Source organism: Taeniopygia guttata, chromosome 29 (genome assembly GCF_048771995.1).
Source record: "Taeniopygia guttata chromosome 29, bTaeGut7.mat, whole genome shotgun sequence".
NCBI classification, from domain to species: Eukaryota; Metazoa; Chordata; class Aves; order Passeriformes; family Estrildidae; genus Taeniopygia; species Taeniopygia guttata.
Genome location: NC_133054.1, coordinates 1,874,437 through 1,900,019, shown reverse-complemented (window position 1 = coordinate 1,900,019; position 25,583 = coordinate 1,874,437). Strand labels below are relative to the sequence as shown.

The window sequence follows — 25,583 nt, the reverse complement described above, 5'->3', positions numbered from 1 at the left end:
TACAAAAGAACAAGAAACTTTGGAAAAGCATTTAATACAAAACCAATCCAGTTTAAATCACTTGTCATAGGAGTAACTTCATTCACTCAGCCCATTTAGTCTGGAAAGGTTTAAAGACTTAAGTTGTTCAGGTACCCAAAAATGTTCCATATAAAGAGCATTAGAAGGAGAGGAAGGAGAGACAGAGGAAGGCAGAAGCTCCACAGTGTGGGAATCCAGGGCTTCCCTCTGGCTGCCCTGGCAGGTCTGGGACCCTGGCAGGGGTCGGGAACCCCCTGTACAGAGCCCCGAGAGACACTGTCTGTGATCTCTGTCCATGGAAAAGAGTTTTCAATTCTACAGGATGAATTACAAGCTCTGAGTGTTTGATACGAGTAATAATTAAGTGTGGCACGAGTGCAAAAGTAAAATTCTAGGTTTCTAGATTAGGGGTTCAAAGGGGACAAGATGGAGGAAATTGGGTGTGCCTTGTCCTTTTCCTCCTTCTTCATGCCCTCCATGTTTCACTGTAGTGTTGGCATTTTTCTGTTGGTTTAGGCTGGGGACACGCTGTTTAATGTAGGTGACAGATATTGGCACATTATTGTAAATATAGTACACGTAGTTTCTGGTATATAATGTTTGTAACATCCCACTGGGGGCAGAGCCCCGCACGCTGCCCTGCAGGACAGAGCTGCGGCAGGGCAGCAGAACATGTTAGAGATAAACAGAATAAACAACCTTGAAACCAGCACAGACCAATTATGGCTTCTTCTTTGGCAATGGGGCAGAAAGACAGAGACTTTCTGCAATCTCGGAATCACCAATACCCACAGATTCCGACAATTTTCCAATCTATGATGAACGCTAAACAAGATGAGGGCTATTCCTTGACATGTCACACTAGTGAGAAAGTTAAATTACTTCTTAGTGAGTTCCACGTTCAATGTATCCACACAGAGGGTGAAATGCTCCTGTGCCACAGACATAAACATGGGTCCAGTTGTTCGGCTGGAGAACACAGATAAAATTGACACAATCTGTCTGTTGGAAAAAGAAAGATAAAGGTTAATTTTCATGTTTATTCTTTTTTTCCACATTATACATTCTACTTAATTACAGCCATAGCACTGGTGTACTTAAAACTACTGTAGCAGGGACTGTTTACGAAGCAGTTCAAAGTTGTGACAACTACAATTTGATAGCAGCTATCTACCAGGCAGTTCATCAATCAGACATGCAAACCTAATTCTGCTGTAATGCTTACAGCCACAAGAAGCTGTGTGCTCACAGCACAGTTTGGAGGGTATCTGTTCAGCCTGTGTCCTGGCAAACAACACCTGCCAACAGCTGGGCAGAGGTCGCAGAGCCACTGGGTTTGTCTGGCTACCAATCCTCCTGCCTTTGCTTCCCAGCTCAGGGTGCTTTAACACCAAAGATTACATGATTAAAGTAACTGTGGTGCGCTGAAAGGCTTCAACGCACTTCAGTGGGTATGCTTTGTCTCTGCACCAGCCACACCTTACTGGTGACTCTTATTTGGTTATTTCTGAGTCCAATGAGCTGTCCTGGCTCTAGCTGGGCTTGGTCCTTGCTGGGCAGATGCTGCGTGCTCCAAGGATGATACATGGGCTGGAGGACAAGGCTTGCTCTAGCTTCCCCCAAAATGAAATTAATACAGAAAAACAAAACAAGTATTTAGAGGGAATACAAAGAATCTGTTCATACTTTCTAGATATCACCCTACACCTAAGTGAGAGTCCAAAACAAATATTTCCCTCCCAGGACCCTTTCAATCTTCTTTTAGTATAGAAACAGAACAAATCTTCCATATACACCCCTATAAGAAAATTTCCCGTGCTCAGCAAAGGTGTTGTTTAGGTTTTGACTGCTGTAAAGACAATGGTAGCAACAAGTTAGAATAAAAAGTTGAAATTCTTCAGGCAGAGAGCTGAGAGTGTTTTGATCTGCAATCTACCTTGGTAACTGACATGCTGGATAGAAATTAGGACATTTTTTTCTGAGAGAAAATGAAAAAAAAAAATTATTTTAGAGCCAGAAAATGTTTACATTCATAGTGGGCTCTAGACACATGATGTAATCTGTGGTAAGCAAAACATATAAAAGTTGTATTGTATACACGTATGTACCTTAAATATACTTCCTAAAGAAAATTTGTGGTTCCACAGAAAAGCCATTGAGTCTGAAATTTTCTTTTAACCCTAACTCAAGCAGTCTGCAAGTTAAGTTGATTTGTACACTGCTTTACTACTCTGTTTCTTTAATGAATTATAATGAAGTTACATTCAGGACACTCCCAAGATAAAAAGAAGCATTTTAATGTGAAAAGAGAGGATTTAATGGAAGTATTGCCTGGTAGACATTTCTGAGGTAAGTCCATTTGTCTCCCAGCTGCATTTATTACATCAAAGGAAATATTGATGCAATTTTGAATTTTTAAAAATATTAATATTTAAGAAACAATAGAAATGTAATTTTTTTAATTAAGAAAAAACACTTAGTTCAGAAGAAGTGTAACGCGACCTTACTAATGCATTTTGTGGATTTACTAACAAACACACAGATATTAATAAATCTCAGCAATAATAAAAAATATACATCATACTTACCTGGGCATCTTTCCCAGCTAATTTGCATAATTCGACCTTTTCTTTTGCTGCAGGCCAGTAAATCTGTAACATAGTTAAAATAAAACAAAGATTATGAAGATTATAACCTGTCCTGTGACTGACAGATTAATTAGTCCATGAATAAACAGTTAAAACAGATTTATGCAGGTGAAAAAGCTTGCCTGTAAATTGAAATGAAAATGACTTCAAATGCAAGATTCCATGACAAAAAGTTACAAAGTTTCAAATCAACCCCATCGATCTTTGTTGATTTCTTCATTGGCTACCTGTACTTTTAAAAAGCATTCAGTTAATCTGGCCAGGGCACCTTGTCACTATTATGTGTTTTCCTCAAAGTTATGATGAGCCAAATCATCTGGAAACTAAACTGATTTCAAAGCCAGGCAAATTACATTTGTGAAGAATTTAGGCCAGTGGACTTGGCATAACTGTTATAAAAAAATACTTAGCTCTTTCTGCCAATTTTCAAATGAAAAGAATTAGGTTCAAAAAACTAAGGGTAGCTCAAGGGAAATTAGTAGAACAAAAAGTACATTTGACAGAAATCAACAGTGTGTGGTTTAAAAATGTCACCCATCAACATTAACTGAGTTTACTGAGAAAATGAAACAGAAGTTTAGAGCAGAATTGCGGACCTTAGTTAATTGGCATTAAATATTGATATCGTTCCTCTTTCTTTTTTAATCTGCCTTGAAGAATTCTGAAAAATGGGTTTTCATGTAGATGAATCCAGATGGCAAAATACTACCAGTTACTGTAATCCAAATTATGTAAGTGAAGAAATATAAATGAACAACAGCTCAGGTTCTGCCTCACTGATTTCAATTAAGCAGTCAAGACTGGATATGATCGAGTACAGGTTTGATTCTAATAAATTTAAAATAGAAGCTAAATATAAATTCTTCTACAACAACATTGATAAAAATAAGTATTTTTTATTTCTAAATTTGACAAGACAAAACTGTTATTTCTTATAACTAATAGTAAAACCACTACAAACCACACTCCTTTTTAAGCAAATATTGATTAGTACATTGTCTCAAGTCCCAGGCACCAGTCAGCAGGTCATTAGTAGCCACAAATGCTTTAGAATAGTCTCCAATCATGCTTTACAAAATCTTTAATAGCAAATATATAAGAATGAAGAATTATTGCAATATGCATCAAAAATAAAAACATCACCAAGGAAAGATGCACAACCCAATGGCATACAGGAGTAGTTGACTGCTGTCATATTCCCTTTCACCCAGCTGTTGGCACCTTGTAGAAGTGGCTTGACGTACACAGGCTCAGTCCCCACGGGTAAGAAAGCAAAAAGCCAGTGTCCTTTGTCAAGTACCTTTATTTCCCAAAACCTACAGTCACTGTTTCTCTCAATCTGGAAACACTTTGATTTTACTTCTTCCTCTTTGATTCCCAGTGAAAAAGGATGTGTTGGATTTTTTGCAGGAAAATAATTTCCTCTCACATGAATTTAGTTACCTTTCTGATAAAGACCTCTTAGCAGAGATAATGAAGTTTGAGTTACTTAAACCTTAACCCTCTACAATATTTACAAAGAGTCAGAGATAAAACAGTGTAGCAGCATTGCAGCAGTGGAGCATAACTTTGCTTTCCCAGGGCATTTTCTCAGAATGATGTGGTTATCATTCTGACCACATACCTATGAATGAGGTATAAAAAAAAAAGCAATCTGAAATCAGCTGTGCCAGGGTGTGTGGGCGGCACAGTGCACAGTGCCAGGAAGCACAGAGGAAAGTACTGGGAATATCAGGAAGGGCTGAAGGTAGGTCCAGTCTGGTCTCTGCCTGGGCAGAGAGGGATGAGCCACCACTGCAACACAGGTTAAGTTTAAGAAGAAAAGCTGATGAAAATGTACCAGTGAAGAAAAGCCGATCAGAAGGAAGAGACAGATGAATGTGAGATCACAGATCTCCAAACACACCTGGCCAAGGAGATTTGTCTGAGCTGTCAGTTCTCCTGTACATAAACTTTATGCCCAATTCTGCCCAAGATCCCTGAATCATTTACAGCAAAGCCTAGAGGCCAAGGGGCTTGGGAGATGTTTGGCAAAAGTTTAGTTATCCAATTAGGCAGACAGGATGTCTCTTTGTAGGGTTTTGAAAATGCCCAACTCTCCTTGTCAAATACACAGAAGAACTGGAGGAGTTAAAAACAGAGACATCTGCTTCGAGGCATCAGAAGTGTTAATGGACTTGACTTACTCTCCATTCTTCTACAGATTCCTTCATGGAAATTACTGTTTGTCCTACAAGGTGGAAATACACACACCCCCACTTCTATGGTAATTGACCACAGACAATTATATTAAAAAATCAATTGTTTTACTCTCTAGTTTCTCAACAGACTCAGTATTTAGCATTATAAGGGCACATTAGACAATGAAAAGTGAAGCTAAATGATCCAACTTGAAAATCAATTTGTAATTATATATGGGGTAGTAAAAGTGATATTTATTTGCATTACATATAAGAAATGAGAGGTTCCCAAAAACTGTCAGTTCTAAATTGTAATAGATCAAGAAAATTACATAATAAATAATGAGTTGATGTGCTGAGCAAGAAAGCATAAACCTCATTTTTTATTAAGGACATGCTGTGTAACAGTACCACAGGTCTGGTTCTCTCAAACCCTGACACAAGTAACGTTACACATCTGTATTGACTTTTCTGTAGGGGGTGAAATTAAGTTTTACTATTATATTTTATTCTGATGAGTTACTTAGTTTTACAAAATCCCAAAAAAGTAAGACCACATGCTTCTGTAGTTTCTGTTAGATTTAAAATCATTGCACTTTTAAACGGTTTGAAGCTTTGAATTTGGTAAATTTTTAATATTTTTTCTATTTACCTGCTTCATTCACAATGTTAAGAACTTAATAACAAATGATTTTTTTTTTCCCCAAATTCCTCAATAAGCAAAAATTTCAAGGAATGGAAACAAAAGACAGATAACCCAAGGCACTATATATTAAAGGTGACAACAACATTGACTTAAGTTATAATCATTTTGTGTTACAAACAGTACAAATTATATATTTAATATATTTCATAGTATATATGTATCTGTATTTGAAATGTCTGAAAAAATCTTAGAATATCTTAATGGAGTTACTAAATTTAAGGCAAGAATGCAACGAGTTGGAATATGTGAACTGTATACTTAAATAGAATTATTGTCTTAATCTTCAGTTTATTTTCATTTTAAAATAACCATATCAAAATTCCAAGGTTGGCTACTGTCATGATTTCCAGATTTTATCTTCTATTGCCCAATTAAAAAAAAAAAAAAAAACAAAAACCTTACCATTACTTTTAAATCATTCTTCAAATATTTTCTTAAATTTAGCAACAGGAAAGAAATTAAATTCTCCTAATAAATGAAAGTTAATAAGCTCTTTACTATCAGAGAGAAAGAATACCTCCCAGGAGTATCAAATTAAGCAGTACATAAGCATAGGACAGATAAGGTATCACTTTAAAGGGTAGATGGAAATTGATTTCTGATTAAAACAAAACATTTAAAACCACTAAGGTCTTTTTAAATCAGGAGCATCAGATTTCTAAAAGTAACATTTTCCTGTCTACTAAATAGGCATTTTTACTATGAGAAAGGAATGAAAAGGAAAGCAAAAATTGTTAAAAATGTGTATTATTTATATATAGATATATAAATTGGCATGTGGATGCTATATATATATATATAAATATATGCACATATATGTATATACCTATGTGTGTGTGCATATATATATATATATATATGTAAAATATATGGATCCACCCTTCTCATTCCAAAAGAGCTGTTATCTGTCATCAATTATTAACGCTGGTATTTTCATCATTTTTCAGTATCTATGTATCTATCTCAGTATCAGATTTTGTTCCTAAGCTAACACTAAAGACTCTAAATCCTTAGGAGAAGGGGTTCTCAAAATAAAACAGTGAAGTCTGATTACAAAAAAAAAAGTTGTGTGACATTACAGCTTTTTCATTAATCACTTCTAGATGGGCTTCTAAATCTAGCACGGTGCAGGACTTCATAAAATTAGTGGAAATGTTATATATTGTCCAAAATACAAAAGAGGAAGACCGTAAGCTACCTAAACAATTAAAAAAGCCATTGGTCTTCATCTGTTTGTAAGGTTTCAAAACAAGTCTTTAGTGAGGGAAGAGATAACACAAGTTTCCAATGAAAACGGAGTGTGGTAGAGAAGCAAACATAACTTGGTAAACAGACATTGGTTCACTCTAATATTGTACTTCAATAACCCAGCTGAAGTGCATTGAGGTGCTAGAGCTGCTCTTCCCCATGGCTCCGCTTAAGTATTTACTAAATTGTCACCTGGAAACTGATTAGCTCAGCTGCAAAAAACAGGCACTAGTACAAGAAAAAAAAAATGGTCTAATAAGTAAAGAACTTGAGGTAGAAAACTACTCATGAAGTTCCTCAAGAAACAGTGTCAGAGCTCATCCTGTTTCATGTACCCTTCAGCAGCCGTGCTAAAAACCCAGAACTCTGCCACGACACATGCAGGTGACAGAAAGTTGGGAAGCACCACTAATACAAGTGGGGTTAAATTAGGCAGGAAGAATCAAAGGGCTCTGAAAACTATATAAACAGCCAGAGGAAATGGGTATAAACTGCTCATAAATAAATATATATCACAGATCATAGATTTTAACAAAAATTAAATCTGAAATATTGGAGTAAAAAGGATGTGTCCCATTCCTCCCAACTTCAGCTGAGAACATACCCAGCAATTAGTGACACTGTGTGCTTTGGCTACCTTGGTCTTTAAATTTTCAAAACATTTTGATGACTGATCCCTTGGTGAAACTCTGGAGGTGTTTTGGCAAACGTCAGTAGTACTTTAGTGACACCGTTCTTCATTCTTTTTGCTCAATGTCATTCAGGTTAGGAACAATAATTCTGTTGTCCATGGAGCTGGCAACTTTTTAATTCCAGAATAATGCCCCCAAGGTCCTTTAGTGTTCAGCTTTACCATGTTGTCTGTGGGTAACAAGGCTTGGTGGGGCCCTTTCCCCTTTGGCTGGAAGAGGGCCAGGACCTCTACTTAAAGAAAAAAAAAAAGGAAAAAGAAAAAAAATACAATTAGATGAATTGTAAAAGATACAAATAAAATCCAAGTGTTAGTGAAACAACTTCTGTAACTTTGCATTAAGAGGTAAATGATCTTTTTAAAAAAAGAACTCAGTTAATTGTAAATGTGCTGATTGCATGAATCCATCTTACTGACCTCAGCAGCCTTTCTTAAAGTTTTTGGGGTTTGCTTCCAACATTGTTATTTTAAATTGCCGTCAAAGCAATAGGAAATTGATTGGGGCCCTTCCAGCTCCAGGCAGGACTGGGAATCTAAACTCTGTCAAGCCTCAAATCCTTTAGAAGATGACCTTCCTTCTCACTCTGTGAATGAGCTGCACATTCCCTCTGAAATTGTCAGGGGTTTCTTACGGATGAAAAATCCCACTTATGGCTTTTTGCTCTGGTTTGGAAGTGGGAAGGGCAATTCTCCATCCATAGCTCCAGACTGCACTGCCTCAGGAACACGGCTCACTTGCCAGCTTTGGCCCACTCGTGGCACTTCTAGAGGAGGAAGAAAGTGCAACTGCACAATTCCAGCCAAAAAGAAATGAAGAATGAATAGTGGAGATCCAGGCGTTCCTGCGGAGATTCAGGGGTTCAGCTGGGGCTGTGGAGAGTTTGGGTCCTTGCCAATTGGATGTGTGTCCCCAGCTGCAATCTCCTGGCCTGCAGGGGAGTCTCACTCACCTGCCAAAGCAGAAAGCTCAGGCACTGTGCTCCAACGGGCTCGTCTGATGCAAAGCTGTCAGAGCAATGTGAGGGCAGAGCCAGCCCAGCTGTGCCCGGGGCAGAGCCCAGCAGAGCCCTGGCAGAGCCCAGAGCAGCCTCAGCACCCGCAGAGCCCGGCTGCAAGGAGAGAAACCAGAAAGCGCCCGTCAGCTGAAGGCTGCTGTCCCCTTGTCCCAGCTGCCCACAGAGCCCAGGCCATGCTGGCCGTGCCCAGAGCTGTGCCCAGAGCTGCCCATCACTGCTGCCTTTGGGAGCAGAGCAGGAGGGCAGGACATTCCCAGCCTGCAGCCAGCCACAGCACATCCAGCCCTCAGCAGCTGCCCAGAGCAAGAGACTCCTTGTGCTTGTTGCTGTCTCCCAAAAGCTCTGATCCCACCATGCCAAGCAGACGGGGACTCACCTCACGCCATCCTCCGCTGGGAGAAAAGCTGGTCCCAAACGATGTCCTCAGCCTTCTCCAAGGGCACGGCCCATCCACGCTGCAGCTGCTCCCAGGCACTTCCCAATCCCGACTGGACCTTACATAGAACGCTTCCTCTAGAAAAACAAACAACAAACTGTTGAAAAGAGATTAGAGACAAGGGGAAACAAGAAAAAAACTCTTATCTCTGTCAGAGGTCTGAGGAAGGCCCAACCCCTACATGCTAGGGAAAATCCCACCCATGGGGGAGAGAAGGCCACACTTTCTCTCTTCCCTCCTGCACTGCCCCCCAAAATAACGGTGATCCCAAAGCAAACAAGGGTAGTGGAGCAGCCCAAGCCCTTCCTTGCCTGCAAAGCAAAGCAGCCCCTGCACAGGTTCTGGAGTCCCACCTCTGCTCCCGCCATGGGGGTTTCTCTGTGCCGGGCTGGCTGCCCCAGCCCCAGCCCCAGCCTCAGCCCAGGCCATGCTGGGTGCTGGGGGCTTTTGGCAGGGCCAGGAGCCAACTCCCATCTTGTATCCACCCCAGCCCACGCCCCCAGCCCTGCCAAAAAGCAGCTGGGCAGCGACTGAAGTTGCATCTGCCCCAGCAAAGGGAGAAACTTTTGTTCCCAGCCAGTCTGAGCAATGCCCAAATCTGGGAGCATTTCCCCGGCTGTGGACTCATCTGCGAATTCGCTGTGGAGCCTGGCTTTGAAGACGGTGCCACAAGTCCATCATCTTCAGCTGCCAGTGGCCAGGTTGAGGAAGAGGTTGTCATCCTTGATGTTGTCGTCGCTGTCTCCAGCAGCAGCAGCAGCCCCACCTGGTACAGCTTCTCCAGGGGCTCCTTCTCCTTCCCTGGGGGTCAGACCAGGCTGTCAGGGTTCTGCCCAGGGCCCCAGCTGTCAGGGAACCAGGACAAGCAAAACCAGCTCGGATGGCAGCCACCAGTGCTGGGCAGAGCAGCTCAGCTCCAGCACAAGGGCTGCGTGTTCCCACCCAACAATCCCAGTGCATTGATAAAGGGCAGGGAAAAAAGTCTGGGTTTCCTTGCTTCTGATTGCCAGGGCATGTGTGGAGCTGTAACTTACCAGGGCCCTGGAGCAAAGTTTGCATGTGGCTCTCTCCCTTTTTCTATGGCAGGTGAATATCCTGTATCCAAGGATCATAGAACAGGTCTTCTAATGAAGGTCTGTCCAAGAAGTGCATGGATAAACACCACCTGATAAGATCTTGGCACTCAGGGCAGAGAAACCAGAAACCAGCGGTCAGCTAGAGAAGGCTCCTTTCTGCTTTGCCCCACTCTTCCCATGCCCAGGCCATGCTGCTTTTGTGCCCAGAGCTGTGCCTAAACTTTCCCATCAATTCCCTGTTGTGGAGGAGAGCAGGAGAGCAGGACATGTGCCTCCTCCTCAGCGGCTGCCAGAGCGAGATGCTCACGAGCTGCTGCTGTCTCCCAGCACTGGTATTCCCCCGTGGCCAGAGATGAGGATCCACCTGGAGAGAGCCGCTGTGGCAGCGAGAGCTGATGGTCCCAGCTGATCTTCCGGCCCCTCCTGAAAGGGTGCTGCCCGCAGACCATCTGGTGCAGCAGGATGCCCAGGGACCAGATCGTTGCTGCCTCGCCATGGTACCAGCCCAAGTGGGTCCATTCTGGGGGGCTGTATGACAGTGTTCCTACGGAATACAGATGGAGTTCATCAGGGGGATGCTGCTGCTTCCAGAGCCTGGCCCCAGCATCCCTGGGCGTGCAGGGGCCGCCCCAGTGGCACACGGGGCGACTGCTGCACTCTCGCCAGCACCTGGGACTTGTGTACAAACTCAGGGCTGGACAAGAAGCCACTGGTGTTGGAAGAGGGCAGCAGAAGCCCCGCCAAGACCTGACCGTGACATGCAAAGCAAAAACCCACTCAGGGCTGGGGGAAAAATCATCTCCTTATCCTCCCTGCCTGCAGTGCCCTAAAAATATTATGAAGCCAAGGCAAACAAGGTGAGTGGAGCAGCCCAAGCCCTTCCTCTCACCTGCACACCAAACTGGCTGGTGCACTGGTTCTGGCCCCCTCCTCTGCTACCCCCACCCACGGGTGCTTTTGTCGGCTGGCTGCTGCTGCTCCAACCCCAGCCCCAGGCAGAGTGGTGGGCAAAGGCTGCCAGTGGGGCTGGAACATACCTCCCCACCCAGCCCCGCTCAAAAGCAACTCAGGAGAAGGCTCAGTACCCTGACTGACAGCAAAAGGGAGAATCCTCGCTGCCACACCCAGCTTGGCCTGTGAGATGTTGGGCCATGAGATGGCGGGACCGGGAGCACACCCCTGCCCGGGCTCACCTGCAAAGTGAGTGTAGGCTGTGTCTTGCAGGTAGGTGCCGCAGCCAAAGTCGATCAATTTTGCCTGGCCAGTGGCCAGGTCAACCAGGATGTTCTCTGGTTTGATGTCGCGGTGCAGGACCCCTCGGCTGGTGCAGTGCCGCACGGCCTCCAGCACCTGGCGGAACAGCTGCCGTGCCACCTCTTCAGACAGGAACCTCCGTGCCCGAATGAAATGCAGGAGGTCCTGAGACCGCTCCGGCCGCTCCAGCACCATCACGATGTTGTTGGGGAGCTCAAGCCACTCCAGCAGCTGGACCACACCAGGGAAGCCAGTGGACACCTTGTCCAGCAGCAGGATCTCCAGGGGTGCGCTGGTGCCGTCGGGCTGCGGGAGGACCACGGTGCCACCAGTGGGACTGATGTCGTGCCAGGGCTGGGGAACCCCTCAGCCAGCCCGGGATGCTCTGCGCCCTGCGCTGGCCCCACGCCCGCTCCCCATCGAGGGGTCCTGGTGGCTTCCCCCATGCCGGGCCTCGCCTCATCCCCGCCCGGCACGGCCCGGCTGTTCCCGCTGGCCCCGCTCACTCACCAGCTCGTCCCAGTGCCGGACGCGGTTCCGTGGCACCCTTTTGATGGCCACCTGCAAACCAAAGGCACCACCGGGTTCAGCTCGCCGCCCGCCCTGCCGAGCCCCATCCTCCTGCTTCCTTCTCCTTCTCTTCCTCCTCCTCCTCCTCCTCCTCCTCCTCCTCCTCCTCCCCCCCCCCCCGCCCCCCCGCCGGCCCCGCCGCTCACCGGGGCACCGTCCGAGAGCCGCGTGGCTGCGAAGACGCTGCCGAAGCCGCCGCGCCCCAGCAGCGAACCCACTCGGTAGCGCTGCTGCAGCGCCTCCTGCGCCTTCCCTGCGGGCGGGACGCGGCTGTCAGCGCTCGGCCCGGGGCCAGGAGCGGCCCCCGAGCGCCCCTCAACCGCCTCGGGCCGGCCATCCCCAGGCCTTCGGTCTCGGGAACGGGACACGGGAGGCTCGGGGCCGGCGGCTGCGCTGCTGAGCAGCGGAGCTCGGGCCGGGGAAACCGCGGCGGAGGCGGCAGCGGCCGTGCCGCGTGTGTCCTCCGCGGGGCCCGGGAGGAGCCGGGGCCGGGGCCGGGGCCGGGGCCGGAGCCTGCGCCGGGGCTGGGGCCGGGCTCGGGCCAGGCGGAGCCAAAGGGCGGCGATGCCCCAGCCCCAGGCACTGATGCCCGCCCAGCAGCGCCATCGCCAGCACGCCCAGAGCCGGGCGGAGGCGAGACCGCGGCGGGGCGGGCGGGGACGGGGACGGGGCAGCCCCGCCCGGGGCCGGGGGCGGGCCGGGGGCATGGCCCGGCCCGGCATGGGGGAGAAGGAGGCGGGGAGAGGGGAGGGACAGCAGGTGAGGGACACCGAGAGGAAGGTGTCCCACAGCCGGAGAGAAAGAAGAGAAAGAGAAAGAAGAGAAAAACTGCTTTCGCTGCCGCTGCTGCCGCCGCTGCTGCCGCCGCCGCCGCTGCTGCCTCTGCAACTGAAGCACCGAGGCCGTTTGTCCGCGTGTCCGTTCCCCGCTCGCCCCACGGCCGAGCCCCGCGCGCCCCGGGGACAGCCCCTTCCTCTGTCCAAACACGGGAACTTTGCCGTGTTGAGCCCAGATCCAGAGTCCTGACTCCTGCCCAGGGACACAGGAATCCCCTCGGCCGCTGCTGTGCATTGTCCCTGCTGAGGGTCAAACGCTATCGGAGCGCATTCCCTGAATGCTGAATTTGTACCTGACCCAAGAACTGCACTTACCTATCCATCATTGATTTCCAAAAAAAAAAAAAAAAAAAAAAAAAACAGGGGAAGGTAAAATGTGTGTAGCTCATGCTATTTTAGAGTGTCTAAAACATGCCAAATTGTGGATCTTAGAAGTGAGATCCATTTGCAATTAATGGGATGGGGAAGTAGTGTAAGATGGAAAAGGGGAGCATAAAAATAAACAGAGAAAAACATCTTGGATTATTTCTTTCCATTTTCATTTCATTTCTTAAAAACTCTTTCAGTTTTCCCAGAATCTTCTCCACAGTCCTGTTTGCTCTTTCCAAGAACCTTTGCTGGAGAACGAGGAAGCTTTGAGCAGTTTCTGGCACAGGATGTGCCACCAGCTGCAGCTTCTCTTGGCTTCCCACACCGTGTGTGCAGCTCGACTCTTGCAGAAAAGTGGGACAAATATTTGAAGAACTTTATAGCTTGTTCTTTCTTTTCCTTGTGGGCTGGGCAGTTGTGCCATTGGTGAGATTTTCACTGTTATTGCTCTAGCCTAAGAAACCATGACAGGCTCCCAGGAATTGTCAGGGAATGCAGAGAAAGAATCTCCAGAGCCTGCAGCCAGAACTGGAGAGCAGTGTGATAATCGTTCCAACATCCCCATGGACATCTTGAAAGTGATGTAGAAGATGAAAATGGGCTGACAGAGGGAGTTTGTTTCTGTGTTCAGTTTAGAAGCTTCCACCTCTCGAGCACTGATATAAATCAAGAGTACAATCAGTGCATGGAAAGCACCAGAACAAGCTGGTCCTCTCAGTGGATGGCTGAAAGAATCTGAAAAGGAAAAAAGCAGGGAATGATTTTGTGAACTTTCCCTGTACAATGGAACATTTTTACTAATAATTTCCAACCCATTCCCTCCGCTTTTGTCCTTCCTAACAAGGCCATTTTCATCCCAGATTCCCCATGAAGTAAGAACCCTGAGCTTGTGGAAGTGCCTGAAAGATGCCCTGTTCCTCTGCAGGGACACTCAGGCTGGAGCAGGAGCCGGAGCCCTCTCTGGGGAAGCCTCCACCGAGCTGGAATTTGTGCCGTGCTGGGAGAGGAGGAGGAGGGGAGAAGGCCGGGCACTGTGTGGCAGGAGCAGGGATTTGGGCCGCAGGACATTCCGTCTGTGCCGCTGCCCCACAATGGGCGGGAACGCTGTGGGGATAACTGGGGGGCACTGGAGCGGAATATGGATGGCACTGGGGGGAACTGGGAGGGCCTGGGAATTAACTCAGGTGTATTGGGAGGGACTGGGCTGTACTGGGATGGATTGGAGGGGCACTGGGGCTGTACTGGGCTGTACTGGGGATGAACTGGGCTGTGCTGGGAGGGACTGGAGTGGCGCAGGGGTTGTCCTGGGCTGTACTGGGGATGAACTGGGCTGTACTGGGAGGGATTTTAAGGGCACTGGGGCTGTACTGGGCTGTACTGGGAGGGACTGGAGGAGCACTGGGGCTGTACTGGGCTGTACTGGGAGGGATTTTAAGGGCACTGGGGCTGTACTGGGCTGTACTGGGGATGAACTGGGCTGTACTGGGAGGGATTGGAGGGGCACGGGGGATGTACTGGGCTGTACTGGGGATGAACTGAGCTGTGCTGGGAGGGACTGGAGGGGCACTGGGGCTGTACTGGGCTGTACTGGGGATGAACTGGGCTGTGCTGGGAAGGATTGGAGGGGCACGGGGGATGTACTGGGCTGTACTGGGAGAGACTGGAGGGGTTGAATGGGCTGTTCCCGTCTCTGCTGCCTCCCATTTGCCGAGGCTCCCGCCCATCACGGCCATCAACCAATCAGCGCCAGGGATCATGGCTTTGGGGGCGGTGCCTGGAGCCTGCGCCATCTTTTCTTTTGCCTACAACTCCCGTCATGCTCTGCGGCCCCATAGAGCCCCTTTAAAACCGGGACTACAACGCCCATCATGCCCCGCGCACCACAGACCCTCGGTATCCGCCCCCATCTGTCCCACAAGTGTCCCCCAGACCCTCCGGGATCCCCAAGTGCCCCTCAGCGCCCATTCAGGACCCCCAAAATTTCACTGGCAAAGTACAAAAGAACAAGAAACTTTGGAAAAGCATTTAATACAAAACCAATCCAGTTTAAATCACTTGTCATAGGAGTAACTTCATTCACTCAGCCCATTTAATCTGGAAAGGTTTAAAGGCTTAAGTTGTTCAGGTACCCAAAAATGTTCCATATAAAGAGCATTAGAAGGAGAGGAAGGAGAGACAGAGGAAGACAGAAGCTCCACAGTGCGGGAATCCAGGGCTTCCCTCTGGCTGCCCTGGATGGTCTGGGACCCTGGCAGGGGTCAGGAACCCCCCTGTACAGAGCCCCCAGAGACACTGTCTGTGATCTCTGTCCATGGAAAAGAGTTTTCAATCCTACAGGATGAATTACAAGCTCTGAGTGTTTGATAAGAGTAATAATTAAGTGTGGCACAAGTGCAAAAGTAAAATTTTAGGTTTCTAGATTAGGGGTTCAAAGGGGACAAGATGGAGGAAATTGGGTGTGCCTTGTCCTTTTTCTCCTTCTTCATGCCCTCCATGTTTCACTGTGGTGTTGGCATTTTTCTGTTGGTTTAGGCTGGGGACACACTGTTCAACGTAGGTGACAGATATTGGCACGTTATTGTAAATCCAGCACAGGTAGTTTCTGGTATTTAATGTTTGTAACATCCCACTGAGGGCAGAGCCCCGCACGCTGCCCTGCAGGACAGAGCTGCGGCAGGGCAGCAGAACATGTTAGAGATAAACAGAATAAACAACCTTGAAAACAGCACAGACCAATTATGGCTTCTTCTTTGGCAATGGGGCAGAAAGACAGAGACTTTCTACAATCTCGGAATCACCATACCCACAGATTCCGACAATTTTCCAATCTATGATGAATGCTAAACAAGATGAGGGCTATTCCTTGACATGTCACACTAGTGAGAAAGTTAAATTACTTCTTAGTGAGTTCCAAGTTCAATGTATCCACACAGAGGGTGAAATGCTCCTGTGCCACAGACATAGACATGGGTCCAGTTGTAAGGCTGAAGAACACAGATAAAATTGGCACAATCTGTCTGTTGGAAAAAGAAAGATAAAGGTTAATTTTCATGTTTATTCTTTTTTTCCACGTTATACATTCTACTAAATTACAGCCATAGCAATGGTGTACTTAAAACTACTGTAGCAGGGACTGTTTACGAAGCAGTTCAAAGTTGTGACAACTACAATTTGATAGCAGCTATCTACCAGGCAGTTAATCAATCAGACATGCAAACCTAATTCTGCTGTAATGCCTACAGCCACAAGAAGCTGTGTGCTCACAGCACAGTTTGGAGGGTATCTGTTCAGCCTGTGTCCTGGCAAACAACACCTGCCAACAGCTGGGCAGAGGTCGCAGAGCCACTGGGTTTGTCTGGCTACCAATCCTCCTGCCTTTGCTTCCCAGCTCAGGGTGCTTTAACACCAAAGATTACATGATTAAAGTAACTGTGGTGCGCTGAAAGGCTTCAACGCACTTCAGTGGGTATGCTTTGTCTCTGCACCAGCCACACCTTACTGGTGACTCTTATTTGGTTATTTCTGAGTCCAATGAGCTGTCCTGGCTCTAGCTGGGCTTGGTCCTTGCTGGGCAGATGCTGTGTGCTCCAAGGATGATACATGGGCTGGAGGACAAGGCTTGCTCTAGCTTTCCCCAGAATGAAATTAATACAGAAAAACAAAACAAGTATTTAGAGGGAATACAAAGAATCTGTTCATACTTTCTAGATATCACCCTACACCTAAGTGAGAGTCCAAAACAAATATTTCCCTCCCAGGACCCTTTCAATCTTCTTTTAGTATAGAAACAGAACAAATCTTCCATATACACCCCTATAAGAAAATTTCCTGTGCTCAGCAAAGGTGTTGTTTAGGTTTTGACTGCTGTAAAGACAATGGTAGCAACAAGTTAGAATAAAAAGTTGAAATTCTTCAGGCAGAGAGCTGAGAGTGTTTTGAGCTGCAATCTACCTTGGTAACTGACATGCTGGATAGAAATTAGGACTTTTTTTTCTGAGACAAAATGAATAAAAAATTTATTTTAGAGCAAGAAAATGTTTACATTCATAGTGGGCTCTAGACACATGATGTAATCTGTGGTAAGCAAAACATATAAAAGTTGTAATGCATACACGTATGTACCTTAAATATACTTCCTAAAGAAAATTTGTGGTTCCACAGAAAAGCCACTGAGTCTGAAATTTTCTTTTAACCCTAACTCAAGCAGTCTGCAAGTTAAGTTGATTTCTACACTGCTTCTTTACTACTCTGTTTCTTTAATGAATTATAATGAAGTTACATTCAGGACACTCCCAAGAAAAAAAGAAGCATTTTAATGTGAAAAGAGAGGATTTCATGGAAGTATTGCCTGGTAGACATTTCTGAGGTAAGTCCATTTGTCTCCCAGCTGCATTTATTACATCAAAGGAAATATTGATGCAATTTTGAATTTTTAAAAATATTAATATTTAAGGAGCAATGGAAAAGTAATTTTTTTTAATTAAGAAAAAACACTTAGTTCAGAAGAAGTGTAACACGACCTTACTAATGCATTTTGTGGATTTACTAACAAACACACAGATATTAATAAATCTCAGCAATAATAAAAAATATACATCATACTTACCTGGGCATCTTTCCCAGCTAATTTGCATAATTCGACCTTTTCTTTTGCTGCAGGCCAGTAAATCTGTAACATAGTTAAAATAAAACAAAGATTATGAAAATTACAACCTGTCCTGTGACTGACAGATTAATTAGTCCATGAATAAACAGTTAAAACAGATTTATGCAAGTGAAAAACCTTGCCTGTAAATTGAAATGAAAATGACTTCAAAGGCAAGATTCCATGACAAAAAGTTACAAAGTTTCAAATCAACCCCATCGATCTTTGTTTATTTCTTCATTGGCTACGTGTACTTTTAAAAAGCATTCAGTTAATCTGGCCAGGGCACCTTGTCACTATTATGTGTTTTCCTCAAAGTTATGATGAGCCAAATCATCTGGAAACTAAACTGATTGCAAAGCCAGGCAAATTACATTTGTGAAGAATTTAGGCCAGTGGACTTGGCATAACTGTTATAAAAAAATACTTAGCTCTTTCTGCCAATTTTCAAATGAAACGAATTAGGCTCAAAAAACTAAGGGTAGCTCAAGGGAAATTAGTAGAACAAAAAGTACATTTGACAGAAATCCACAGTGTGTGGTTTAAAAATGTCACCCATCAACATTAACTGAGTTTACTGAGAAAATGAAACAGAAGTTTAGAGCAGAATTGCGGACCTTAGTTAATTGGCATTAAATATTGATATAGTTCCTCTTTCTTTTTTAATCTGCCCTGAAGAATTCTGAAAAATGGGTTTTGATGTAGATGAATCCAGATGGCAAAATACTACCAGTTACTGTAATCCAAATTATGTAAATGAAGAAATATAAATGAACAACAGCTCAGGTTCTGCCTCACTGATTTCAATTAAGCAGTCAAGACTGGATATGATCGAGTACAGGTTTGATTCTAATAAATTTAAAATAGAAGCTAAATATAAATTCTTCTACAACAACATTGATAAAAATAAGTATTTTTTATTTCTAAATTTGACAAGACAAAACTGTTATTTCTTATAACTAATAGTAAAACCACTACAAACCACACTCCTTTTTAAGCAAATATTGATTAGTACATTGTCTCAAGTCCCAGGCACCAGTCAGCAGGTCATTAGTAGCCACAAATGCTTTAGAATAGTCTCCAATCACGCTTTACAAAATCTTTAATAGCAAATATATAAGAATGAAGAATTATTGCAATATGCATCAGAAATAAAAACATCACCAAGGAAAGATGCACAACCCAATGGCATACAGGAGTAGTTGACTGCTGTCATATTCCCTTTCACCCAGCTGTTGGCACCTTGTAGAAGTGGCTTGACGTACACAGGCTCAGTCCCCACGGGTAAGAAAGCAAAAAACCAGTGTCCTTTGTCAAGTACCTTTATTTCCCAAAACCTACAGTCATTGTTTCTCTCAATCTGGAAACACTTTGATTTTACTTCTTCCTCTTTGATTCCCAGTGAAAATGGATGTATTGGATTTTTGCAAGGAAATTAATTTCCTCTCACATGAATTTAGTTACCTTTCTGATAAAGACCTCTTAGCAGAGATAATGAAGTTTGAGTTACTTAAACCTTAACCCTCTACCATATTTACAAAGAGTCAGAGATAAAACAGTGTAGCAGCATTGCAGCAGCGGAGCATAACTTTGCTTTCCCAGGGCATTTTCTCAGAATGATGTGGTCATCATTCTGACCACATACCTATGAATGAGGTATAAAAAAAAAAGCAATCTGAAATCAGCTGTGCCAGGGTGTGTGGGCGGCACAGTGCACAGTGCCAGGAAGCACAGAGGAAAGTACTGGGAATATCAGGAAGGGCTGAAGGTAGGTCCAGTCTGGTCTCTGCCTGGGCAGAGTGGGATGAGCCACCACTGCAACACAGGTTAAGTTTAAGAAGAAAAGCTGATGAAAATGTACCAGTGAAGAAAAGCCGATCAGAAGGAAGAGACAGATGAATGTGAGATCACAGATCTCCAAACACACCTGGCCAAGGAGATTTGTCTGAGCTGTCAGTTCTCCTGTACATAAACTTTATGCCCAATTCTGCCCAAGATCCCTGAATCATTTACAGCAAAGCCTAGAGGCCAAGGGGCTTGGGAGATGTTTGGCAAAAGTTTAGTTATCCAATTAGGCAGACAGGATGTCTCTTTGTAGGGTTTTGAAAATGCCCAACTCTCCTTGTCAAATACACAGAAGAACTGGAGGAGTTAAAAACAGAGACATCTGCTTCGAGGCATCAGAAGTGTTAATGGACTTGACTTACTCTCCATTCTTCTACAGATTCCTTCATGGAAATGACTGTTTGTCCTACAAGGCGGAAATACACACACCCCCACTTCTATGGTAATTGACCACAGACAATTATATTAAAAAATCAATTGTTTTACTCTCTAGTTTCTCAACAGACTCAGTATTTAGCATTATAAGGCCACATTAGACAATGAAAAGTGAAGCTAAATGATCCAACTTGAAAATCAATTTGTAATTATATACGGGGTAGTAAAAGTGATATTTATTTGCATTACATATAAAAAATGAGAGGTTCCCAGAAACTGTCAGTTCTAAATTGTAATAGATCAAGAAAATTGCATAATAAATAATGAGTTGATCTGCTGAGCAAGAAAGCATAAACCTCATTTTTTATTATAGGACATGCTGTGTAACAGTACCACAGGTCTGATTCTCTCAAACCCTGACACAAGTAACGTTACACATCTCTATTGACTTTTCTGTAGGGGGTGAAATTAAGTTTTATTGTTATATTTTATTCTGATGAGTTACTTAGTTTTACAAAATCCCAAAAAAGTAAGACCACATGCTTCTGTAGTTTCTGTTAGATTTAAAATCATTGCACTTTTAAACGGTTTGAAGCTTTGAAATTGGTAAATTTTTAGTATTTTTTCTATTTACATGCTTCATTCACAATGTTAAGAACTTAATAACAAATGATTTTTTCCCCCAAATTCCTCAATAAGCAAAAATTTCAAGGAATGGAAACAAAAGACAGATAACCCAAGGCACTATATATTAAAGGTGACAACAACATTGACTTAAGTTATAATCATTTTGTGTTACAAACAGTACAAATTATATATTAAGTATATTGTATAGTATATATGTATCTGTATTTGAAATGTCTGGAAAAATCTTAGAATATCTTAATGGAGTTTCTAAATTTAAGGCAAGAATGCAACGAGTTGGAATATGTGAACTGTAAACTTAAATAGAATTCTTTTCTTAATCTTCAGTATATTTTTATCTTAAAATTCCAAGGTTGGCTACTGTCATGATTTCCAGATTTTATCTTCTATTGCCCAATTAAAAAAAAACAAACCAACCTTACCATTACTTTTAAATCATTCTTCAAATATTTTCTTAATTTAGCAACAGGAAAGAAATGAAATTCTCCTAATAAATGAAAGTTAATAAGCTCTTTACTATCAGAGAGAAAGAATACCTCCCAGGAGTATGAAATTAAGCAGTTCATAAGCATAGGACAGATAAGGTATCACTTTAAAGGGTAGATGGAAATTGATTTCTGATTAAAACAAAACATTTAAAACCCCAAAAGTATTTTTAAATCAGGAGCAGCAGATTTCTAAAAGTAACATTTTCCTGTCCACTAAATAGGCATTTTTACTATGAGAAAGGAAGGAAAAGGAAAGCAAAAACTGTTAAAAATGTGTATTATTGTATTATTTATATATAAATATATAAATTGGCATGTGGATGCTATATATATATATATATATATATGTATATATATATATACATATATGTATATAAATATATACACATCTATGTATATACCTATGTGTGTGTGCATATATATATAGCTATATATGTAAAATATATGGATCCACCCTTCTCATTCCAAAAGAGCTGTTATCTGTCATCAATTAATAATGCTGGTATTTTACTCATTTTTCAGTATCTATGTATCTATCTCAGTATCAGATTTTGTTCCTAAGCTAACACTTCAGACTCTAAATCCTTAGGAGAAGGGGTTCTCAAAATAAAACAGTGAAGTCTGATTACAAAAAAAAAAGTTGTGTGACATTACAGCTTTTTCATTAATCACTTCTAGATGGGCTTCTAAATCTAGCACGGTGCAGGACTTCATAAAATTAGTGGAAATGTTATATATTGTCCAAAATACAAAAGAGGAAGACCGTAAGCTACCTAAACAATTAAAAAAGCCATTGGTCTTCATCTGTTTGTAAGGTTTCAAAACAAGTTTTTAGTGAGGGAAGAGATAACACAAGTTTCCAATGAAAATGGAGTGTGGTAGAGAAAAAAACGTAACTTGGTAAACAGACATTGGTTCACTCTAATATTGTACTTCAATAACCCAGCTGAAGTGCATTGAGGTGCTAGAGCTGCTCTTCCCCATGGCTCCACTTAAGTATTTACTAAATTGTCACCTGGAAACTGATTAGCTCAGCTGCAAAAAACAGGCACTAGTACAAGGGAAAAAAAAAAGGTCTAATAAGTAAAGAACTTGAGGTAGAAAACTACTCATAAAGTTCCTCAAGAAACAGTGTCAGAGCTCATCCTGTTTCATGTACCCTTCAGCAGCCGTGCTAAAAACCCAGAACTCTGTCACGACACATGCAGGTGACAGAAAGTTGGGAAGCACCACTAATACAAGTGGGGTTAAATTAGGCAGGAAGAGTCAAAGGGCTCTGAAGACCAGAATTATAAACAGCCAGAGGAAATGGGTATAAACTGCTCATAAATAAATATATATCACAGATCATAGATTTTAACAAAAATTAAATCTGAAATATTGGAGTAACAAGGATGTGTCCCATTCCTCCCAGCTTCAGCTGAGAACATACCCAGCAATTAGTGACACTGTGTGCTTTGGCTACCTTGGTCTTTAAATTTTCAAAACATTTTGATGACTGATCCCTTGGTGAAACTCTGGAGGTGTTTTGGCAAACGTCAGTAGTACTTTAGTGACACCGTTCTTCATTCTTTTTGCTCAATGTCATTCAGGTTAGGAACAATAATTCTGTTGTCCATGGAGCTGGCAACTTTTTAATTCCAGAATAATGCCCCCAAGGTCCTTTAGTGTTTATCTTTACCATGTTGTCTGTGGGTAACAAGGCTTGGTGGGGCCCTTTCCCTTTTGGCTGGAAGAGGGCCAGGACCTCTGCTTAAAGAAAAAAAAAGGAAAAAGAAAAAAAAATACAATTAGATGAATTATAAAAGATAAAAATAAAATCCAAGTGTTAGTGAATCAACTTCTGTAACTTTGCATTAAGAGGTAAATGATCTTTTTAAAAAGAGAACTCAGTTATTTACACTGTAAATGTGCTGATGGCATGGATCCATCTTACTGACCTCAACAGCCTTTTTTACAGTTTTTGGGGTTTGTTTCCAACATTCTTATTTTAAATTGTGGTCGAAGCAATAGGAAATTGATTGGGGCCCTTCCAGCTCCAGGCAGGACTTGGAATCTCAACTCTGTCAAACCCCAAATCCTTTAGAAGATGACCTTCCTTCTCACTCTGGGAATGAGCTGCACATTCCCTCTGAAATTGTCAGGGGTTTCTTACGGATGAAAAATCCCACTTACGGCTTTTTGCTCTGCTTTGGAAGTGGGAAGGGCAATTCTCCATCCATCAGCTCCAGACTGCACTGCCTCAGGAACACGGCTCACTTGCCAGCTTTGGCCCACTCATGGCACTTCTAGAGGAGGAAGAAAGTGCAACTGCACAATTCCAGCCAAAAAGAAATGAAGAATGAATAGTGGAGATCCAGGCGTTCCTGCGGAGATCCAGGGGTTCAGCTGGGACTATGGGGAGTTTGGGTCCTTGCCAATTGGATGTGTGTCCCCAGCTGCAATCTCCTGGCCTGCAGGGGAGTCTCACTCACCTGCCAAAGCAGAAAGCTCAGGCACTGTGCTCCAACGGGCTCGTCTGATGCAAAGCTGTCAGAGCAATGTGAGGGCAGAGCCAGCCCAGCTGTGCCCGGGGCAGAGCCCAGCAGAGCCCTGGCAGAGCCCAGAGCAGCCTCAGCACCCGCAGAGCCCGGCTGCAAGGAGAGAAACCAGAAACCGCCCGTCAGCTGAAGGCTGCTGTCCCCTTGTCCCAGCTGCCCACAGAGCCCAGGCCATGCTGGCCGTGCCCAGAGCTGTGCCCAGAGCTGCCCATCACTGCTGCCTTTGGGAGCAGAGCAGGAGGGCAGGACATTCCCAGCCTGCAGCCAGCCACGGCACCTCCAGCCCTCAGCAGCTGCCCAGAGCAGGAGCCTCCTTGTGCTTGTTGCCGTCTCCCAAAAGCTCTGATCCCACCATGCCAAGCAGACGGGGACTCACCTCACGCCATCCTCCGCTGGGAGAAAAGCTGGTCCCAAACGATGTCCTCAGCCTTCTCCAAGGGCACGGCCCATCCACGCTGCAGCTGCTCCCAGGCACTTCCCAATCCCGACTGGACCTTACATAGAACGCTTCCTCTAGAAAAACAAACAACAAACTGTTGAAAAGAGATTAGAGACAAGGGGAAACAAGAAAAAAACTCTTATCTCTGTCAGAGGTCTGGGGAAGGCCCAACCCCTACATGCTAGGGAAAATCCCACCCATGGGGGAGAGAAGGCCACACTTTCTCTCTTCCCTCCTGCACTGCCCCCCAAAATAACGGTGATCCCAAAGCAAACAAGGGCAGTGGAGCAGCCCAAGCCCTTCCTTGCCTGCAAAGCAAAGCAGCCCCTGCACAGGTTCTGGAGTCCCACCTCTGCTCCCGCCATGGGGGTTTCTCTGTGCCGGGCTGACTGCCCCAGCCCCAGCCTCAGCCCAGGCCATGCTGGGTGCTGGGGGCTGTTGGCAGGGCCAGGAGCCAACTCCCATCTTGTATCCACCCCAGCCCACGCCCCCAGCCCTGCCAAAAAGCAGCTGGGCAGCCGACTGAAGTTGCATCTGCCCCAGCACAGGGGGAACCTTTTGTTCCCAGCCAGTCTGAGCAATGCCCAAATCTGGGAGCATTTCCCCGGCTGTGGACTCATCTGCGAATTCGCTGTGGAGCCTGGCTTTGAAGACGGTGCCACAAGTCCATCATCTTCAGCTGCCAGTGGCCAGGTTGAGGAAGAGGTTGTCATCCTTGATGTTGTCGTCACTGTCTCCAGCAGCAGCAGCAGCCCCACCTGGTACAGCTTCTCCAGGGACTCCTTCTCCTTCCCTGGGGGTCAGACCAGGCTGTCAGGGTTCTGCCCAGGGCCCCAGCTGTCAGGGAAGCAGGACAAGCAAAACCAGCTCGGATGGCAGCCACCAGTGCTGGGCAGAGCAGCTCAGCTCCAGCACAAGGGCTGCGTGTTCCCACCCAACAATCCCAGTGCATTGATACAGGCAGGGAAAAAAGTCTGGGTTTCCTTGCTTCTGATTGCCAGGGCATGTGTGGACCTGTAACTTACCAGGGCCCTGGAGCAAAATGTGCATGTGGCTCTCTCCCTTTTTCTATGGCAGGTGAATATCCTGTATCCAAGGATCACAGAACAGGTCTTCTAATGAAGGTCTGTCCAAGAAGTGCATGGATAAACACCACCTGATAAGATCTTGGCACTCTGGGCAGAGAAACCAGAAACCACCGGTCAGCTAGAGAAGGCTCCTGTCTGCTTTGCCCCACTTTTCCCATGCCCAGGCCATGCTGCTTTTGTGCTCAGAGCTGTGCCTAAACTTTCCCATCAATTCCCTGTTGTGGAGGAGAGCAGGAGAGCAGGACATGTGGCACCTCCTCAGCGGCTGCCAGAGCGAGATGCTCACGAGCTGCTGCTGTCTCCCAGCACTGGTATTCCCCCGTGGCCAGAGATGAGGATCCACCTGGAGAGAGCCGCTGTGGCAGCGAGAGCTGATGGTCCCAGCTGATCTTCCGGCCCCTCCTGAAAGGGTGCTGCCCGCAGACCATCTGGTGCAGCAGGATGCCCAGGGACCAGATCGTTGCTGC

At 44.8% G+C, this 25,583-nt stretch overlaps 4 long non-coding RNA genes across 6 annotated transcripts; all 4 read right to left on the bottom strand.

The window, feature by feature from the left end:
* Positions 1 to 16: 16 nt before the first annotated feature.
* LOC140680842 (uncharacterized) lies at positions 17 to 7,670 on the bottom strand. Its single transcript, XR_012052221.1, has 3 exons — positions 7,441 to 7,670; positions 2,610 to 2,672; positions 17 to 1,023 (listed from the first exon to the last, which is right to left on the bottom strand). It is a non-coding gene; the product is annotated as an uncharacterized lncRNA (long non-coding RNA).
* Positions 7,671 to 8,145: 475 nt separating this feature from the next.
* On the bottom strand, positions 8,146 to 9,746 carry LOC140680862 (uncharacterized). Its single transcript, XR_012052243.1, has 3 exons — positions 8,887 to 9,746; positions 8,445 to 8,603; positions 8,146 to 8,258 (listed from the first exon to the last, which is right to left on the bottom strand). It is a non-coding gene; the product is annotated as an uncharacterized lncRNA (long non-coding RNA).
* Positions 9,747 to 15,063: 5,317 nt separating this feature from the next.
* LOC140680841 (uncharacterized) lies at positions 15,064 to 23,375 on the bottom strand. Of its 2 annotated transcripts, XR_012052220.1 has the most exons (4): positions 23,225 to 23,373; positions 22,515 to 22,798; positions 17,658 to 17,720; positions 15,064 to 16,068 (listed from the first exon to the last, which is right to left on the bottom strand). It is a non-coding gene; the product is annotated as an uncharacterized lncRNA (long non-coding RNA). The 2 variants fall into 2 exon arrangements; XR_012052219.1 differs by lacking the exons at positions 15,064 to 16,068; positions 17,658 to 17,720 and having other exon boundaries at positions 18,594 to 22,798; positions 23,225 to 23,375.
* Positions 23,376 to 23,528: 153 nt separating this feature from the next.
* On the bottom strand, positions 23,529 to 25,173 carry LOC140680847 (uncharacterized). 2 transcript variants are annotated; one of them, XR_012052228.1, is made up of 3 exons: positions 25,054 to 25,173; positions 23,966 to 24,865; positions 23,529 to 23,682 (listed from the first exon to the last, which is right to left on the bottom strand). It is a non-coding gene; the product is annotated as an uncharacterized lncRNA (long non-coding RNA). The 2 variants fall into 2 exon arrangements; XR_012052229.1 differs by having other exon boundaries at positions 23,966 to 24,821.
* Positions 25,174 to 25,583: the final 410 nt, after the last annotated feature.